Source organism: Schistocerca nitens, chromosome 8 (assembly GCF_023898315.1).
Source record: "Schistocerca nitens isolate TAMUIC-IGC-003100 chromosome 8, iqSchNite1.1, whole genome shotgun sequence".
Taxonomy (NCBI): domain Eukaryota; kingdom Metazoa; phylum Arthropoda; class Insecta; order Orthoptera; family Acrididae; genus Schistocerca; species Schistocerca nitens.
The window spans coordinates 596,746,320-596,768,085 of record NC_064621.1 but is presented as its reverse complement, the minus strand read 5'-3'; positions in this window follow the sequence as shown (position 1 = coordinate 596,768,085).

Below are 21,766 nucleotides of genomic sequence, written 5' to 3'. Positions count from 1 at the left end.
TGTAGTCCCCTTTCATAGTATTCACTTTTCACCTACATTTTTTTCGTACGGTACGTCATTTTTGTGATATTTAGTTGTCTCAAGTTAAAACAAGCGCCCTGTAGGAGATCTGTTAGCACAGTCCAGAATAATGTGAAACACCGTTTATGTGAATATCTCCTCAGCGTAACTGATATCTCTCTCCACTGTTCCGTCTGTTAGGCTTCTTCTCCTTCTTTTCTTTGTTTCTTTTTTGTAAAGCATTTTTCTGGGGCTATTTAAACTGTGACCATGTTGCTGCTCAAAGACCTATATTTCTGCAAAATATCTACCCACTTTCTGTGAAGACAAGAAATGCTCCAGGAACAACTGTGTTTAACTATTGTTGAATACATAAAAAGACTGTGACAAGATTTTGATCATCCCAGCAGTGGGGACACGTCTCCTAGCCAACTTGACAACAGTATGGCGAAGAGGGAAATAAAGAAACGCACCACGCCACAAAATAGTGCCTTTTTCTACCTCCATTTATCCACGGATAGTAGCGAGCACACAATCAGTAATCTCGGGCGTGATACATCACATACACCATCACACTTCCTGAACATATGATGGTGTAAGTGATGTATCACGATAGAAAAAGGAGCCTCTGCTGTAGGTATTTTTATTTTATTCTTTTTTACATTCAAGTTTAAGTTCACCCTGTAGTTAAGGACCTCCACGAAAGTGTTTTGTTTCTCATTAGGCAACGCCGCAGGTTACTCAAAATTCTAAGACGTGCGTGTCGTATTAACCCACATAAATTCACCTGATGACAGAGTTTTAAACCTTCGGAACGCGTTGTGCAGATAAATAGTGATTGGTAACAATAAACTTGTTGTTTCATTGGATATGAATAACAATTGAGTTTTCTTAGTAAGCAAAAAAGATAAAGAAGAGTATGTGAACGTGGACCTGTTTGCTTTGTTTGGGGATTGTCCCTTTCTGAATGTATATGAAAATAAGCTGTTGCACACCAAAAAATTCCATTCTCAGAAAAGAAATATGTGCATAAGCTGAACTTTACAGTTGAGAAGCAAATCAGTCTGCGAGAATGAGAATCAAATCTGACAGCGAGAATGTAAATGAAATATGCCCTGTCTGAACCAAAACTGTGTGTAACAAGAAAAGTTGAGCCTGTACTTTAATGAGAATAATTTTAAACTAATAAACTGAAAACCCGTATCTCATGTATTTGGCTTCCTATTCGCAATGGAAAACGCTGTGCAACTGCCCTCTAGAAAAAGAAGAAAAATTGTGTCTCAATTTCTGAGCTGCCTCTAGCTGCAGGGAATCGCTGTAGTGCAATGCGATCTCTTCAATACATTCAATGCAAACTTGGGTCTCATAAAATTTATCCCTCTTAAAAAAGAATGTTCATCAGGGAATGGAAGGTGGATAATGACGTAGGATAATTTGAGTTCTCTCCGAACAGAAATTCTTCTCAAGAAACTGTATTAAAAAGATTCATTTCAAAAAATTTCTGGACTCTATTCCATTTACAGAATTTCACCATTCAAGGCTTAGTAAGCAACACGAAATTATTTCATTACAAACTTGTCTCCGGGCAGCGCAGCGTCTGTCGAGGCTGCGCGCGCATAACTAAAAGATACAAATATTACATGTGCGTCTTAAGACGTCCAAAAATAAGAAAATTACCTATAAAATTATATACATACACCTTTCACAGTCACGGTAAAGGCTAACAAAAAATTTCCGCGTTTAAGAATAAAATGTCAATTGCAAAAGATGAGTAACTTTTAAAAATGTCGAATCAAACTGCCTTCAACCGTCCAAATTTCCAGTTGTTATTTTATTTGAGCAACCAGTTTCGGCGCTACATTACGCCATCTTCAGGCCCCTGACCGACGTGTGGGAACAATCTCACGTCTGATCCAGTCAAAATAGGGGCCAGTATTCAGTGACTGGTATCCACAGATAACCTCTTGACACAACGATCCCTTCGATCATCACTTATCGACCGACTGGCAAGTGATGATCGAGGGGATCGCTGTGTCAAGAAGTTATCTGTGGATACCAGTCACTGAATGCTGGCCCCTATTTTGACTGGATCAGTTGTGAGATTGTTCCCACACGTCGATCAGGGGCCTGAAGATGGCGCAATGTAGCGCCGAAACTGGTTGCTCAAATAAAATAACAGCTTGAAATTTAGAAGGCTGAAGGCTGTATAAAACGGACTTGCAGAGAGTAATGTTTATTCTTATCTACAAGATGTGGAGTAGTAAGACGGAAGTAGCAACCGAGAAAGAGCGGGTACTAAAGTGAACGATGTTGCTGAAGCACAGTTGTTGCCCTGCCTGCTGCAGACGACCAGTTCTGGGAGAGCCTGCTGGAGCTGGCCGACGCCGAGGAGAAGACGGTGCTGTCGCGCGCGCTGCGCAAGAGCTCCAAGTTCCACCAGCTGATCACCGTCTGCTGCCGGCGCACCTGCACCGCCAAGGACTTCCGCGTGCTGTGTGGGCCTCCGCGCAAGACGTGACCGCTCGATTATGTGTCTACATTTCATCGCCTGGAGGTGTATTTTCTAGTCATCTTTGTAAACTACTCTTTAGCAAATAAATAAACACTTTGTATAAGACGTGCATGAGGTACGATGAAATCTGTACAAAATGGTGCCTAGACTAATTTATTTCCATTTTTCAGCAAAACACAAGTAAAAACACTGTAATTACAGACACAGTCAGCTTCTCATACACACGACAGTGTAGATCTAAATGGAACATATCCAAACCACCTTCGTTTAGCTGATGATATTCTAATGTTCCCTGTATACATATATACGAGGTGTGTTTTTTAAGTAAGTACCTTTTTGCCACACAGCAGCCGCAGCGCTGCGGTCGGCGTTCTGCGCATGCGCACTGGGTACCTACATCTGTTTTCTACGCACTGACGCCATTACAGTCTGATTCTTCGTTGTTTACGTTGTGTACTGAGTGTTTAAGATGCCTCCAATAATCGTGTTTCCCGCCAACTGTGAAGTAAGGGCTGTTATAAGATTTCGTAGTGCTAAAGGCCTAAAAGCGATCGATATTCATCATGAGATCTGTGCAGTTTACGGAGAAAAAAGATGAGAGAAAACAGACGGTTTACGATTTCCTCCTTGCAGGATGACTTTCCTAATGTTTCTCATAGTGTTTTGTATGGCATTGTGACCGAGCACTTGAATTACCGAAAATTGTGCGCATGTTGGGTACCGAAAATGTTGACGGATGTGCACAAAACCAAACGTTTAGACAGTGCATTGACTTTCCTCGAGCCATACCACAATGATGGTCGTGACTTCTTAAGCCAAATTGTTACAGACTATGAAACATGGGTGGCCTACGTCAAACCAGAATCGAAGCAACAGTCCATGGAATGGAATTTCTGCCCGGAAAATCATGTTCACAGTGTTTTGGGACAGAAAAGGAGTACTGCTTGTGGAATTTCTGCCTCGTAATGAGACAATCGATGCAGCAGCTTACTGTAAGACATTGCACAATCTGCGCCGTCCAATTCAGAACAAAAGACGTGGCAAGTAGAGCAAGGGCATCGTTTTGCTGCAAGACAATGTCTGTCCGCATGTGGCTAATCAGACCAAAGATCTCATCACAACTTTTCGATGGGAAAGTCTAGATCATCCTCCGTACAGCCCCGATCTTGCGCCCAGTGACTACCATCTGATCTTGCACTTGAAGAAACACCCGGACGGTCAGCATCTTCAAGACAATGACGAAGTGAAAACAGTGGTGATGCAGTGGTTAACAAAGCAGGCGGCAGATTTCTATGAGGAGGGTATTCAAAAACTGATACAATGTTATGACAAGTGCCCCAATATTGACAAAAATGGTGTAGAAAAGTAGATTAAGGTACAGGCTTTCAGTAAAAATAAGATTATTGAGATATCTTAGCACGTCTTTTTTTAATTTCAAAACGGTACTTACTTAAGAAACACGTCTCGTATTATAAAAGTGGATGTATGTTATTCACTCCTCCTAAACCACTGCATCGCTTTCAACCAAACTTTGTACACCTATTGTTTACTATCTGGAAAGAAATACTGTGGAGGTAAGAACCAACAATGTCCTATTGGAGTGAGGGTGATGACATGGAGAGAGAAGGGAAGAGAAGGAGATGGACAAAGAGAGGGAAGGAGAAAACGGATTCAGCGAGACTGAAGAGGAAATAGAAGAGGAGGATGAGATGAACTTGGGAGGAGGAGATGTAAACAGGGGGGATGGAGCAGACAGACAGGGAGTGGGACAGGAGGAGATGGACAGAGAGTGGAGGTGGACAGACACAAGGGGAGAAGGAAATGTGCAGAGAGGGGAGGAGGAGATGCACAGAGAGAGTGGAGTGGATGAATTGTGTAGAGAGAGGGCGAAGGACCAGATGGATAGAGAGAGGGGCAGGAGGAGATGGACAGAGAAAGGGGAGAGGAGAAGGTGTATGGAGAGAAGGGGATGAGGAAATTGACTGAAAGGGGGAGGACGAAGTGGACAGAGAGAGGGAGAAGGAGCAGATGGGGAGAGAGAGGGAGAAGGAGCAGATGGAGAGAGAGAGAGCAGAATCTGAAGTACAGAGAATGAGGGAAGGAGAAAGAGGGTGGTGGAGGAGGTGGACAGAGAGATGGGAGGGAGATGGACAAAGAGAGGGGGAGAATGAGATGTACAGAGAGAGAGTAGAGGAGCAGATGGACAGAGATAGGGGGAGGAGGAGATGGACACAGAGAGGGTGGTGGAGGAGGTGGCTGGCGAGAGGGGGAAGAAGGAATGGACATAGAGGGGGGAGATGTAAATGGATGCGGAGAGGGCTAGGAGGAGATGGACAAAGAGATGGGGAGGATGAGATGTACAGAGAGAGGGTAGAGGAGCAGATGGAAGAGATAGGGTGAGGAGGAAATGGACAGAGAGGGGGAGGATGTGATGGACAGAGAGAAGGGGAAGGAGGAGACGAACTAATAGATTTGATAAGTTACCCAGGTAACGCCGGGTAGTCAGCTGCTTGCAGAGAAAGGAAAGAAAGAAGTGAATAGAGCAACCTTTAAAGTAGGCCTCAAAATAAATTAGTAGAACACTACAGAACTGAGCAACCAACAGACGTAGAAGAAGCTAGTACAGATTAATAATGAAGCCACAGATCCTGTGAAACACTCCTTTCGTCTGTGCGTCTGAGCTTTCGTGGTGTCTCACGAAGTGTGCCTTGCAGCCTTTGCAAAGTGCAGCACACGAGATAAACCACGTGACGTATTGCTCTGCAACGTGTGCTGGTGTACCCAGACTCATCCTCTGCACTGCTACACTCTTAACTCAGTACAAATAAAGATCACCAGCCTCGCTTACATCCTGCAGGACAAGGTTAAAATTGTCACTACGCCTATTCCACTAATCAACGCCCTGTCGCAGTCCAACTATCGTGTTCGACTTTGTAGTCGACGGTAGGAAGAGGTGGGCTACAGAGTGGTTCAGCAACTGTCGTCGTAGCAAAGCTAGAAAGGAGCGGAAATGGTTAGCCAAAAAGTTAACACAGTAAACGTAAGATTTATTTAACTTGTATGCATGAAGACTCATTACAAATAATGCAGAAAGAATAAGAGTCCAGCTCTCAAAGTCAGCAAGAAAGAGGCTCTTTGAGCTAAAGCATGAACATAGGTGCTGGAGCCACAGGTAGGTGGCGACTGCGTAACATCACATAGCGAGGTAGCTCCGAGAGCGAATTGATGTGAGGCTGCCGCCAGCCGTCCCATATGGCGACGGCGGAGGGCGTTCATGTTACGGAGGTGTGGCTCAGCACTGGGTCCACCAGATCCTGTGCGACTGCTGTCAGCATCTGAAGGAAACTTGATATTCTGTTGCCAACTTTATGACGCTGGTAGGTGGTGGTATTACAAATAATGGGAGAAAACTGGTGATTGAAATATCATGAGAAGATCCCGCCGCAACGAAAAACGTCTTTGTTTTAATGATTGCCACTCCAATTCACGTAACATGTCTGTGGCACTATCTCCCCTATTTCGCGATGATACAAAACGAGCTGCCCTTCTTTGAACTTTTTCGATGTCACCCGTCAGTCCCACCTGATGCGGATCCCACACCGCGCAGCAATACTCCAGAATAGGGCGGACATGCGTGGTGTAAGCAGTCTCGTTAGTAGACCTGTTGCACCTTCTAAGTGTTCTGCCAATGAATCGCATTCTTTGGTTTGCTGTACCCACATTATCATCTATGTGATCGTTCCAATTTAGGTTATTTGTAAACATTGTGTTGGCACACACCTACATAGGTAGAAATGATCATCACGATAAAATAAATCAGGGCTCGCACAGAAAATTTAAGTGTTCGTTCTTCCCGTGTGCCGTTCGAGAGTGGAACGGTAGAGAGACAGCTTGAAGGTGGTTCATTGAACCCTCTCGCAGGCACTTTATTGTGAGTGGCAGAGTAATGACGTAGATGTAGATGTATTGATACGTGATACCACACAAACTACTTTTAAAAGACTTTTAGATCTGACCACTAGGCTAGAAAACTTCCATCCCAAACAGTAGCTACACCAGGCCCAAAGGACTGCCAGTAACTTCCTTCGATAAGCTCCTCCTTGAAGAAAGTTGGATAACAGGCTAAAGTCAGAAAGGAGAACACATGCATAAACACTACGTTTCAAGTTTCCACTGCAACAAATGCAATTTATGTATATTTAGGAAAAAGGATAAAATGTTCACCTGATCACAGTTGCAGGTTGCCAAACTAACAGCTTCTAGGGGGACAAAAATTTCATTTTCAGTATTTCATATAATTATTGACCTAACAATTATAGAGAATCTCCCTCTTACCAGCGACATATCTTATCCATAACAGTTTTAAAGAGAGCCGGGGGAATACTCAGCCCACAGCTAGGAGAGTATCGAGCAGGATTTAGAAAGGGAAGCTCTTGTGCAGAGCAAACACAAAATCTAACGAACGTAATAGAAATGAGGGAAATCAGAAACTTGAAATACGTGGTAACTTTTGTAGATTTTAAAAAGGCATATGCCGGCCGCGGTGGTCTAGCGGTTCTGGCGCTGCAGTCCGGAACCGCGGGACTGCTACGGTCGCAGGTTCGAATCCTGCCTCGGGCATGGGTGTGTGTGATGTCCTTAGGTTAGTTAGGTTTAAGTAGTTCTAAGTTCTAGGGGACTTATGACCTAAGATGTTGAGTCCCATAGTGCTCAGAGCCATTTGAAAAAGGCATATGGCTTAACTGATAGAAATGCACGAATCAACATTTTAAAGGATTTCGGAATCCAAAACAAAACAAGAGAAATAATTAAAGGAACTGTAACAAACACAATATCAGAAATAAAATTTATGGGAGAGCTGTCAAAACCTTTTGAAATAAAATCAAGAGTGAGACAGGGAGATAGTATATCGTCCCTAATTTTTAACTGCACATTAGAGAAGGTAGTGAAATAATGGTGAAAATCCATCAGTGGCAAGGGCGTTCAACTAGAAAGAAACCAATGTAAAATCACCATTACCTTCTATCTTTTGAAGGTGGCATGGCATTAATTACTGACTCGCTGGAGAACATATCACAGAACTACAGAAACAAATGGACAAAATAGAACTAAAAATATCATTTGAAAAGAACACCTTTCGTGACAAATATCAACGATGCCCCTCCAAATCTTGAAATTCATAACGACACGATATCTAAAACAGTTTTAAATAGCTAGGAGAATGGATAACAAGCAACACAAAAGAAAAAGTGGCCATAGAAAATATACATAAAATGGAAAGGGCATTCCAAATTATAAAAAATATGTAGAACATAAAAGTTTGTCCTGAAACAGAAAACTAAGGAACTACGAAACAGGGGTATAGGTTGAATCACTGCATGCAGCAGAAACACTCAAACTGACTAGATGTGGGTACCTTGGAAAACTGGAAAAAGTTGAAAGATGAATTCTAACGAAAATAATGGGCCCTAGAAGTAATAGTGATGTTGAATACAAATTAAGGTACAAACAGAGAGCTCTAATTGAAAATGGAGAAATTAACATACACTCCTGGAAATTGAAATAAGAACACCGTGAATTCATTGTCCCAGGAAGAGGAAACTTTATTGACACATTCCTGGGGTCAGATACATCACATGATCACACTGACAGAACCACAGGCACATAGACACAGGCAACAGAGCATGCACAATGTCGGCACTAGTACAGTGTATATCCACCTTTCGCAGCAATGCAGGCTGCTATTCTCCCATGGAGACGATCGTAGAGATGCTGGATGTAGTCCTGTGGAACGGCTTGCCATGCCATTTCCACCTGGCGCCTCAGTTGGACCAGCGTTCGTGCTGGACGTGCAGACCGCGTGAGACGACGCCTCATCCAGTCCAAAACATGCTCAATGGGGGACAGATCCGGAGATCTTGCTGGCCAGGGTAGTTGACTTACACCTTCTAGAGCACGTTGGGTGGCACGGGATACACGCGGACGTGCATTGTCCTGTTGGAACAGCAAGTTCCCTTGCCGGTCTAGGAATGGTAGAACGATGGGTTCGATGACGGTTTGGATGTACCGTGCACTATTCAGTGTCCCCTCGACGATCACCAGTGGTGTACGGCCAGTGTAGGAGATCGCTCCCCACACCATGATGCCGGGTGTTGGCCCTGTGTGCCTCGGTCGTATGCAGTCCTGATTGTGGCGCTCACCTGCACGGCGCCAAACACGCATACGACCATCATTGGCACCAAGGCAGAAGCGACTCTCATCGCTGAAGACGACACGTCTCCATTCGTCCCTCCATTCACGCCTGTCGCGACACCACTGGAGGCGGGCTGCACGATGTTGGGGCGTGAGCGGAAGACGGCCTAACGGTGTGCGGGACCGTAGCCCAGCTTCATGGAGACGGTTGCGAATGGTCCTCGCCGATACCCCAGGAGCAACAGTGTCCCTAATTTGCTGGGAAGTGGCGGTGCGGTCCCCTACGGCACTGCGTAGGATCCTACGGTCTTGGCGTGCATCCGTGCGTCGCTGCGGTCCGGTCCCAGGTCGACGGGCACGTGCACCTTCCGCCGACCACTGGCGACAACATCGATGTACTGTGGAGACCTCACGCCCCACGTGTTGAGCAATTCGGCGGTACGTCCACCCGGCCTCCCGCATGCCCACTATACGCCCTCGCTCAAAGTCCGTCAACTGCACATACGGTTCACGTCCACGCTGTCGCGGCATGCTACCAGTGTTAAAGACTGCGATGGAGCTCCGTATGCCACGGCAAAGTGGCTGACACTGACGGCCAACACCGCGGTTCCTGGTGTGTCCGCTGTGCCGTGCGTGTGATCATTGCTTGTACAGCCCTCTCGCAGTGTCCGGAGCAAGTATGGTGGGTCTGACACACCGGTGTCAATGTGTTCTTTTTTCCATTTCCAGGAGTGTATAATGAGGGAAAGAAGTCTACAGTTTTATGCCAGATATACCGAATGGATCTCATTAGTTATGTGATCTACCCATCTAATCTTCAGTATTCTTCTGTAGCACCACATTTCGACAGTTTCTATTCTCTTCTTGATGAACATAATAGATAACAGAATACTTTTTAGAGAAGCAACACAAAAGTCAGGATTTCAGGAAAGAAAGAGGTCTGTAAAAGGAAGAGACTGGACCAAGGAAGAAAAAGAAAGACACTCTTTAAGGATGAAGGAAGCTTGGGAGCAACGAATATTAAACACAAAGAGGTAAAACTAAAGTTGATTTATCGTGCCCTCCGCAGAGGTTTATTAGAATAAGTAATTTTGACCGAGGGACGATCAAAAAATTTCCGTTCCAAGGCCGTAGAGTCCATCCCACCGATGTATCATGTTAAAGTCACCCATTTAATAAAACACTGTGTCGTGCAGCACGTCCTCGTCCGACAGGAATTGGCGTTCCTTAAACGCCCTTTTTACAGGACTGAAGACGTAATAATCGCTTGCGGAGAGATCAGGACTATAGAGCGGGTGCTGCAGTTGAGCTGGTGTAGATTCTGTGATATGGAAGCATGCGCTGTCACAAAGCAGCAGCGGTCGTCTTCGACGGGTACGCTAGCCACACACATTGCTCATATCACCGGTGCTGTCCTCCGATACACACGACAGTAATAAGAGTACTTTGGTCATGCTTGGACACATTTAGTTGTAACATCGCCACTGTAAACGTTTCTGTATTTACCGCAAACGCGTCGGACACGGACGAATGCCACACTAATCCCTTGGCTACATATCGGTGCTTATATACCCTAATCGGAGTCGCTCTACATTGCATATAAGCTGCCGCAACGCCCTCAAACGGGAACTTTTTGATCACCCCTAATATAACGTATGTTAAAAGTTAAAGCCCTCCCCCCCCCCATGAACCATGGACCTTGCCGTTGGTGGGGAGGCCTGCGTGCCTCAGCGATACAGATAGCCGTACCGTAGGTGCAACCACAATGGAGGGGTATCTGTTGAGAGGCCAGACAAACGTGTGGTTCCTGAAGAGGGGCAGCAGCCTTTTCAGTAGTTGCAAGGGCAACAGTCTGGATGTTTGACTGATCTGGCCTTGTAACACTAACCAAAACGGCCTTGATGTGCTGGTACTGCGAACGGCTGGAAAGGAAGGGGAAACTACAACCGTACTTTTTCCCAAGGGCATGCAGCTTTACTGTATGGTTAAATGATGATGGCGTCCTCTTGGGTAAAATATTCCGGAGGTAAAAAAGTCCCCCATTCGGATCTCCGGGCGGGGACTACTCAGGAGGACGTTGTTATCAGGAGAAAGAACACTGTCATTCTACGGATCGGAGCGTGGAATGTCAGATCCCTTAATTGGGCAGGTAGGTTAGAAAATTTAAAAAAGGAAATGGATAGGTTAAAGTTAGATATAGTGGGAATTAGTGAAGTTCGGTGGCAGGAGGAACAAGACTTCGCGTCAAGTGAATGCAGGGTTATAAATACAAAATCAGATAGGGGTAATCCAGGGGTAGGTTTAATAATGAATAGGAAAATAGGAGTGCGGTTAAGCTACTACAAACAGCATAATGAACGCATTATTTTGGCCAAGATAGATACGAAGCCCACGCCTACCACAGTAGTACAAGTTTATATGCCAACTATCTCCGCAGATGACGAAGAGATTGATGAAATGTATGATGAGATAAAAGAAATTATTCAGATAGTGAAGGGAGACGAAAATTTAGTAGTCATGGATGACTGGAACTCGATAGTAGGAAAAGGAAGAGAAGAAAACGTAGTAGGTGAATATGGAACGGGGGTAAGGAATGAGAGAGTAAGCCGCCTGGTAGAATTTTGCACAGAGCATAACTCAATCATAGCTAACACTTGGTTCAAGAATCATAAAAGAAGGTTGTGTACATGGAAGAAGCCTGGAGATACTGACAGGTTTCAGATAGATTATATAATGGTAAGACACAGATTTAGGAACCAGGTTTTAAATTGTAAGACATTTCCAGGGGCAGATGCGGACTCTGACCACAATCTATTGGTTATGAACTGTAGATAAAAAACTGAAGAAACTGCAAAAAGGTGGGAATTTGAGGAGATAGAACCTGGATAAACTGAAAGAACCAGATGTTGTAGAGAGCTTCAGGGCGAGCATTAGGGAACGATTGACAAGAATGGGGGAAAGAAATACAGTAGAAGAAGAATGGGTAGCTTTGAGAGATGAAATAGCGAAGGTAGCAGAGGATCAAGTAAGTAAAAAGACGAGGGCTAGTAGAAATTCTTGGGTAATAGAAGATATACTGAATTTAATTGATGAAAGGAGAAAATATAAAAATGTAGTAAATGAAGCAGGCAAAAAGGAATACAGACGTCTCAAAAATGAGATCGACAGGAAGTGCAAAATGGCTAAGCAGGGATGGCTAGAGGACAAATGTAAGGATGTAGAGGCTTATCTCACTAGGGGTAAGATAGATACTGCCTACAGGAAAATTAAAGAGACCTTTGGAGAAAAGAGAACCACTTGCATGAATATCAAGAGCTCAGATGGAAACCCAATTCTAAGCAAAGAAGGGAAAGCAGGAAGATGGAAGGAGTATATAGAGGGTCTATACAAGGGCGATGTACTTGAGGACAATATTACAGATTTGGAAGAGAATGTAGACGAAGATGAAATAGGAGATAGGATACTGCGTGAAGAGTTTGAGAGAGCACTGAAAGACCTAAGTCGAAACAAGACCCCGGGAGTAGACAACATTCAATTAGAACTACTGACAGCATTGGGAGAGGCAGGTCTAACATAACCCTACCATCTAGTGAGCAAGATGTATGAGACAGGTGAAATACCCTCGGACTTCAAGAAGAATGTAATAATTCCAATCCCAAAGAAAGTAGGTGTTTACAGATGTGAAAATTACCGAACTATCAGTTTAATAAACCACGGCTGCAAAATACTAACACGAATTCCTTACAGACGAATGGAAAAACTAGTAGAAGCCGACTTCGGGGATGATTAGTTTGGATTCCGTAGAAATGTTGGAACACGTGAGGCAATACTGACCCTGCGAGTTGTCTTAGAAAATAGATTAAGGAAAGGCAAACCTACGTATCTAGCATTTGTAGACTTAGAGAAAACTTTTGACAATGTTGACTGGAATACTCTCTTTCAAATTCTGTAGGTGGCAGGGATAAAATACAGTGAGGGAAGGGCTATTTAAAATTTGTACAGAAATCAGATGGCAGTTACGAGAGTCGAGGGACATAAAAGGGAAGCAGTGATTGGAAAGGGAGTGGGACAGGGATGTAGCCTATCCGCGATGTTATTCAATCTGTATATTGAGCAAGCAGTAAAAGAAACAAAAGAAAAATTCGGAGTAGGAATTAAAATCCATGCAGAAGAAATAAAAATTTTGAGCTTCGCCGATGACATTGCAATTCTGTCAGAGACAGCAAAGGACCTGGAAGAGCAGCTGAACGGAATGGACAGTGTCTTGAAAGGAGGATATAAGATGTACATCAACAAAAGCAAAACGAGGATAATGGAATGTAGTCGAATTAAATCGGGTGATGCTGCGGGAATTAGATTAGGAAATGAGACGCTTAAAGTAGTAAAGGAGTTTTGTTATTTGGGGAACAAAATAACTGATGATGGTCGAAGTAGAGAGGATATAAAATGTAGACTGGCAATGGCAAGGAAATCGTTTCTGAAGAAGAGAAATTTGTTAACATCTAGTATAGATTTAAGTGTCAGGAAGTCCTTTCCGAAAGTATTTGTATGGAGTGTAGCCATGTATGGAAGTGAAACGTGGACGATAAATAGTTTAGACAAGAAGAGAATAGAAGCTTTCGAAATGTGGTGCTACAGAAGAATGCTGAAGAGAATAGAAGCTTTCGAAATGTGGTGCTACAGAAGAATGCTGAAGATTAGATGGGTAGATCACATAACTAACGAGAAGGTATTGAATAGAATTGGAGAGAAGAGAAATTTGTGGCACAACTTGACTAGAAGAAGGGATACGTTGGTATGGCATTTTCTGAGGCATCAAGCGATCACCAATTTAGTATTGGAGGGCAGCGCGGAGGGTAAAAATCGTAGAGGGGACCAAGAGATGAATACACTAAACAAACTCAGAAGGATGTAGGATGCAGTAGGTACTGGGAGATGAACAAGCTTGCTCAGGATAGAGTAGCATGGGGATCTGCATCAAACCAGTCTCTGGACTGAAGACAAGAACAACAGCAACAACAACAACAAAAGTTTAACACATATTACAGTTTACACTGGTCCGGGAGCAGTGGCGTTTGTGTAGAACTGTCAGTGGTAACAGACAAGCAACACTACGTGAAATAACGGCAGAAATCAAGGTGAGACGAGCTACGAACGTAGCCGTCAGTAGAGCGCAGTGAAATTTGGAGTTGACGGGCAATGACAGCTGACGACCGACGCGAGTGTCTTTGCTAGACAGCACAACATGGCCTGCAGGGCCTTCCTGGACAACCCCAGGCGATTGCAAAACCGTGGCCCCGTCAAATGAGACCCTGTAACATCGAAAATGCAGGGTGCATGGCACCTGCTACCGATATATAATTTTTTTAAATTGTATGTAAATATTTGTAATTTAAATGCTTTCTTTTAACATGGACATTGCTTCACTGTATGTGTACATTTAGGTAGAAGTCTGTTGACGTTTCATTGTATTTATCTGTGTTTTACTGTGAAACTTATAAGCTTTGGGAAAAAGCCAAAGGAATTGTTATTTGCATCGACTAGCAACGATAATAGCAGTGCTTGTGGGTTGTAAAATCTTTGGGTAGAGAGTTGTTGCGCAGAGCGCGCGGAGAGAGCGAGAGACGTGTTCCAGCGCTTGTAGTGTGCGGAAGTGTGGTGTTAACGCTCTCGCAGTAGAGAGTACCATTTGGGCGGCATCATGTACGCGCGCCGGCCAGATGACTCGTAGCAGGAGGAAGGACAGTGGACGGGCGGAAGAGGCTGTATTAGTTACAATTACCCATTCCTGTAATTAGCCGTGACCCCACAAGATGCTACCGTCTTCAACAACAGCCGCAGTTCTAGCAACACAGATTCGTCGTCGGCTCCGAGTTTCGTCGCACGCACACCACTGAAGTAAGACTGTTCATTGGTAGAAAGTATTAATGGCTAACCCAGCAGCACAACTGAATGTGATTTGATTAGTGAACTTTATTTAAATAATAATCTGTTAAATTCAGGGCGATTGTGTCCTCATTGCCTCCAGACATTGTTACTAAGCAGGGTCCTTGTTCCCTTTTTTCCTTATATGCTAACCGAAGTTTGAGGATCTATCACTGGAAAAAATCGTAATCTAAAGAAAATGCGCAAATTAAGAGTGCGGAAGTTTTATTTATTTTACTTATAGCTTGGAGCACATGGATGTTTGGTTTGGTACGTATTCTAGTATTTAATTCTGTTCAAGTCAGTAAAAAAAGCTCAGTTGTTCAGACAATGATATGAAATCCAATTTGAAAATTAAGTAACTGCGAAGTAAAAAGTGCTTACCTTTCTCTAAATTTCTTTGATTACGTTGAGATCTCTGAAAGTCATTGTTCACGTAACGAAGGTCAATACTAACATACAGTTTAAGTGGATATTTTCAAATCATTACTCGACTGCCTTTTTCAAAATTTAATTACAAACTTCACGTAAAAGTGACTTCTTAGTTTTCTTTATCATTACATACTCACTTAAAATTAGTGTCAAAGAACGAGGCAACCGTCAGTTGCCACGTCAATGTTTAATAATAAATGTTTTTCTTTCCCATCATCTTGTACAGCATTTTGGATGTAAATCGCCCTAGTGCTCTGGCGACCGTAATTATTTCCTTTTCGTTCATTAGTGTAACTTTTCGATTCATGATCAGTGGTACCCCTTTTCTGTCCATTGTTGTTCGTGAGTGAATGCACAAAATAACTTTCATTTTTCCAAATTGTACCCCTGTTCGGTTTTATTACTGTTTTATTTTTAGTAGACTTTTCTATAAGAAAGATCGATTGTACACTTTCCCCCTACTTATCCGTATTACTTCTTCGGGAAAGATAGCATTATACAATTAGAAACATTCCATTAGGTATACACTCGATCCACGATTTTATATCGCAAGCAGGATAGGCCGATTAGTAAGGGGGAGGTTACAACCCGATTCCAGTTGGTAAGAGCTGGTGGCAGGGCTCGAGCGTGGCGCAGTCCCCACGAAGCCATGGACCCAAGTTGTTATTGAGGCAATGTGCAGGCTGTGGTGTGGACCGTGTTCGCATGGAATGTACTGACTGGGTCCTCTGGTCCAGCTGAACCGATCACTGACGATCTGCAGCTTTCCACGGACTTAATGTTCCCAAATAACAATGGAATTTTTATGGATGACGACGCGCCATGTCACTGGGTCACAACTGTTCGCGACTGGTTTGAAGAACATTCTGGACACTTCGAGCGAATGATTTGGCCGCCCAGATCGCCCTTACCTGACTCCCATCGAACATTTATGGGACATACTTGAGAGGCCAATTCACACACAAAATCTTGCACCAGCAATTATAGCCGGCTAAAGAGGCAGCGTCGCTCAATATTTCTACAGGGGACTTCCAAAGGCTTATTCATGTTAGGTCGAGTTGCTGCACTTTGTCACGCGAAAGAAGGTTGTGCACGATATTAGGAAGTATGTCCAACACTTTCGTCGCCTCAGTGTAATACGAAACTTTTTCAGTACTTTTTCTCGACTAGCCTCCAGTCCCTCCTCCCCCTTGTAGATATACGAGGTGTGGCTAGAAAAAAACCGGACTAGTACTGGTGAAACTATAAAACGAATGCAATAAGGCTGAAAGTCGCGTGGCCTGTCACGTGACTCTCGCTCCGCCTACTGCTCGAGTTTCATCTGCCTCCTGCACTCAGTCTGCCCGTGGCGTCTGTTTTAAGTAGTTGACGTTTTGTCTGTGCGTCGGAAAATGTTGAGTGTACAGAAAGAACAGCGTGTTAACATCAAATTTTGTTTCAGACTAGGAAAATCTGCAAGTGAAACGTTTGTAATGTTACAACAAGTGTACGGCGATGATTGTTTATCGCGAACACAAGTGTTTGAGTGGTTTAAACGATTTAAAGATGGCCGCGAAGACACCAGTGATGACACTCGCACTGGCAGACCATTGTCAGCAAAAACTGATGCAAACATTGAAAAAATCGGTAAACTTGTTCGACAAGATCGCCGTTTAACAATCAGAGCAGTGTCTGAGTTAACAGGAGTTGACAAGGAAAGTGTCGAACAAGTTTACCGATTTTTTCAATGTTTGCATCAGTTTTTGCTGACAATTGTCTGCCAGTGCGAGTGTCATCACTGGTGTCTTCGCGGCCATCTTTAAATCGTTTAAACCACTCAAACACTTGTGTTCGCAATAAACAATCATCGCCGTACATCTGCCTCCGTAACATTACAAACGTTTCACTTGCAGATTTTTCTAGTTTGAAACAAAATTTGATGTTAACACGCTGTTCTTTCTGTACACTCAACATTTTCCGACGCACAGACAAAACGTCAACTACTTAAAACAGACGCCACGGGCAGACTTAGTGCAGGAGGCAGATGAAACTCGAGCAGTAGGCGGAGCGAGAGTCACGTGACAGGCCACGCGACTTTCAGCCTTATTGCATTCGTTTTATTGTTTCACCAGTACTAGTCCGGTTTTTTTCTAGCCACACCTCGTACACACAAAATAAATGTAGAAAGTTTGTCACTTACTACATTTTTTCTATCCATGCAGTGAAATTTGAGCATCAGGCATGACGTTGTAAATTATTACTTCTTTACCGCCAACTGTATTCACAATACGTTTTGCAGACAGTGTCTGAATATACCACTGAATGTACCTGCAAAGTTATATCATCGTACGGCATATAAATCAGGAGATTGACGTCATAATCATTTAGACCCGTGAAACGATTGTTACATTCATTGGAGTTCGAGTCTACAAAGAGTCAGAGGCGGTGGTTTATTGGCTCGCTAACAAGCCCGTCTTGTTCCTTGAACATTGTCTCTAACTAATTAATGGCTCGGCGCTATGACGCGCGGCCCCTGCCTCATTTATCGTTAGTATTAAGTAGTGTATTACGTGCATAGTCTTTCCGACTTTTCCGCACAGGCAGAACTACTTTACTGATCACTAAGGATCACACAGTTCCGACGTGATGCGTTCGACACAGCTCGCATGACCAGCCTGTTACGATCACGAGGACTGTCAGCCGACATCCCAGTTTCGCATGCTGCACAACATTATTCCAACTTTCACGCCTTACAGCCAATCACACTCAGGAAAAGGTTTGAAACATTTTCATTGATGAAATGCAATGTAATTCAATGCAATGCAATGAAATGCAATAGAAATGCAAAGAGCTGCTTCCTGCCAAGGCTTTTAAAAGATTGCGGGGAGACACTGACCATCCTGGGGAACTCCTTTCAAATTAAGTGAATGATCACACTGAACTGTTGGCTGGAGACCTCACTTGCGATAGTTTCGCCGTCTCTGTTTGACGCCACGTCAGCGACTTGTCCATCGATGATGTGACGAAGTTATGAAGCTAGAGGTAAATCTCCAACTCGGTCGGGAATTGAACCAGCGACCCCAGGGCCCGGGGGCAGAAACGCTAACCACTAGTCAAATGTAAAATTATAAAAATTTTAAAAACTTTCTACAAGTTTATAAAATTTTTGTATATACTATGTCGAGCGCACTTGCCATTCATTAATTCTCTTTTTTAATGAAGTGGTGACCAAAACGGTAACTTAACTACTATCTTCAAATCAAATGTAGTACTATAAATGCACCCACATTGTACAAGACCGTTGCATCGTCCATAAAATTCTTATTTTAAATCTTCAGGTAAAATGTGCTACGTAGAGACACCCTACCTGTGACGGCAATTGGAACAAAAAGCCTGTATAGCTTCGTAGTTTTTTTTTAATCTGTTGAAGTTTCCATATAATTATTTTTAATGGTAGATGTAATTGATACAATAGATAGAAAAATTTTGAAAGTTCTTAAAAAGTTTTACATAAAATTTTTAAAATTTTTATAATGTTACAATTGATTATCTGCTTGAGATCGCTTTCTCTTATTCTGACAATGTCAGAGATATTCGCTAACCACTAGGTCACCAGCTGCGGACTGTATTTTATAATTGCCGCAGACTATCGCCCAATTAGCAGGATTAAGGGAAGAACGGCGCAGTATCTCCAGCCGGGACAAAAGCTTCCTCCCCACAGATACAGCTGACTGGACATGGCGTAAAGAAAAGTCACAGGACGAGCCTACAACCGCGGCCAGAAAATTGTATATTGTCTGTTAATGATTTTATCTGTTTAGAGCAGACAATGGCTGGGTGGACGACAAAAGAAACAAACTGGGAAGAAAAATAGGCTGGGGTGGTTTTGGAGGTTAAATAAAAAGCGTTTTCAAAATTAATCTTGCCTTTTGTATGAATTAAAACTTACTGTAAGAGCCTATTACAAGCTTTTGTTTGTACAACTGGGACACACACTTCTTTTTTGTCATCAGTGTTCTGACTGGCCCGCTACGAACTCCTCTCCTGTCCAACCTCTTTGTATCAGAGTAGCAGTTGCAACCTGCGTTCTCAGTTATTTGCTAGAATGTATTCCAATTCCATTTTCCTCTGCAGCTTTCACCCTCTACATCTCCCTCTAATACCCTAGAAGTCTTAACACAAGTCCTATCGCTCTGTCCTTTCTTCTTGTCAGCGTTTTCCATATATTCCTTTCCTCGTCGATGCTGATGAGAACCTCCGGTTATCAGTCCAAATCTCAAAGGCTTCGATTCTCTCCTTCTCCGGTTTTCTCGCTGCAGTCCATGCTTCACTACCATGCAGTGCTGTGCTCCAAACGTACAGTACATTCTCAGAAATTTTTTCCTCAAAGTAAGGGCTAAGTTTGATACTAGCAGACTTCTCTTGGCCAGGAATGCCCTTTTGCCAGTGCTAATCTGCTACTTATGTCCTGCTTGCTCCGTCCGTCATGGGCTATTCTGATGCCTAAGTAGCAGGATTCCTTAACTTCAGCTAGTTGGTGATTACCAATCCTGCTTTTAAGTTTCTCGCTGCTTCGATTTCAGCTATTTCTCATTACTTTCGTCTTTTTCGAATTACTCTCAGTCCATATTCTGTACTCATTAACTGTTCAGTCCACTCAACAGAACCTGTATATCTTCTTCCCTTTCACTAACTTTCAATAGAAGGCTAATTGAGGCCATAATGAAACTGAAATGAAGGTGGACGGACATTTAGCCAGGTGACTGAATAGTCAGTGCACAAGCCAAGTTCTTTGAGGAACATGAGAGATCAGAAAAGACAACGACCTGATGCCAGGAGTGTGGGTGATGTTAGAAAAGGTACAATACATATCCGCGAAGCTGAATGTAATAGAGCTCAAACAAGTCTAGAGGAGAACTTTATCCAAATAACTGGTGGGAATGATGATGAAACCTTCTGAATACACCACCTGACAATAAAACTGAAGCACTCAAAAAGACAGACGTAAACGTAACTTCGTACACGTAACGCTCCATCGGCAGGTCTGTAAATGATTTGAGTTCCAATTTTCTGTGACAGATAGGTCGACCATTGTTATGTTGACGACGAACGAGTCGTCGCCAATTTTTACTGGTGGCCAATGCTAAGTAGAACCATATAAATCACAGCAGGTTTGTCAGAAACATCGATAAGGGCTGGCTGCATGGTCTGGATCTGCAACGACTAAAATAATTAGAAGTCGTTGGTAAAAAATAATATACATCGTACTTAACTGGTTGTACAGGATTCTTCTTAGCTGCATACATACTCGTACAGGTAGCTATTGAGGAGTCACTTAGGCCACACGTTACTAAGCGTCTTGTTAGAGGTTGCTTCCTACCAGCTGAAGGCTATGCTACTTTTCTACTTGACGCGCCGAGCAAGAGTGGACAAGAGCTCGCTACAAACTTGATACAAGCCGCGTAGAGGCCCTAGCGGCGCTGGTCGCGACTCACGGATCCAACGATACTAATACGGACCGCTGTCGATAACTGTATATGTATTCCAATCTCGGTCTTCCCCTGAAATTTTGCCCTCTACGGCTCTCTGTACCAATATATACTGAGGTGACAAAAGTCACGGTTTATCTCCCAGTATGGTGTAGGACCGCGTTTCGCCGGCATAAAGCTGTAACTCGACATGGCATGGACTCAGCGTGTCGTTGCAAGTCCCCTGCAGAAATACTGAGCCGCGCCGCCTCTATAGCCGTCCGTTGCTGTGAAAGTGTTGCCGGTGCAGGACGGGGTGCACGATCTTATCTCTCGATTACGTCCCATAAATGTTCCAAGGGATTCAAGTCGAACGATGTAGGTGGCCAAATCATTCATTCGAATTGTCCCGAAGGTTCTTCAAACCAATCACAAACAACTTTGGCCCGGTGACGTGGTGCACTGTCATCCATAAAAATGCTATCCGATTTTATGACATATTATAAGCTCCTAATTAAGAGCTAATTATTTAGTCTCACCTGAGTGCTTTAGTAGTCCAGTTTTTGAATTGCTTTGTGTTACTCTAATTTGTTAGTGCGGTTCATGCGTTTTCCTCAGTGTCTGCAGTAGAGTTCGATAGCGCGTTCGATAGTCGTGTGTTCGTTTGTTTCGAAAGCTAGTGCCCGCTCCTTGGCATTAGTCAGCCAGTCAGGCAACACCAGCCGGCAGAAACACAAACAGCAACAGGAAAGGAACCGATTTTGTGACATTTTACGACTTCCTAACCAGGAGCGAATTGTATAGTTTCATCTGTTTGCTTTGGTAGTTTAGTTTATTGAATTTTTGCGTGTTAATTTATTTAATAGACACAGTTCTCTCGCTAGCGTTTGTGCCACAAGTAAACCGATTTTGTGACATGTTACAAGTTCCTAACCAGGAGTGAATTACACTACTGGCCATTAAAATTGCTACACCACGAAGATGACGTGCTACAAACGCGAAATTTAACCGACAGGAAGAGGATGCTGTGATATGCAAATGATTAGCTTTTCAGAGCATTCACATAAGCTTGGCGCCGATGGCGACACCAACAACTTGCTGACATGAGGGAAGTTTCCAACCGATTTCTCATACACAAACAGCAGTTGACCGGCGTTGCCTGGTGAAACGTTGTTGTGATGCCTCTTGTAAGGAGGATAAATGCGCATCATCACGTTTCCGACTTTGATAAAGGTCGGATTGTAGCCTATCGGGATTG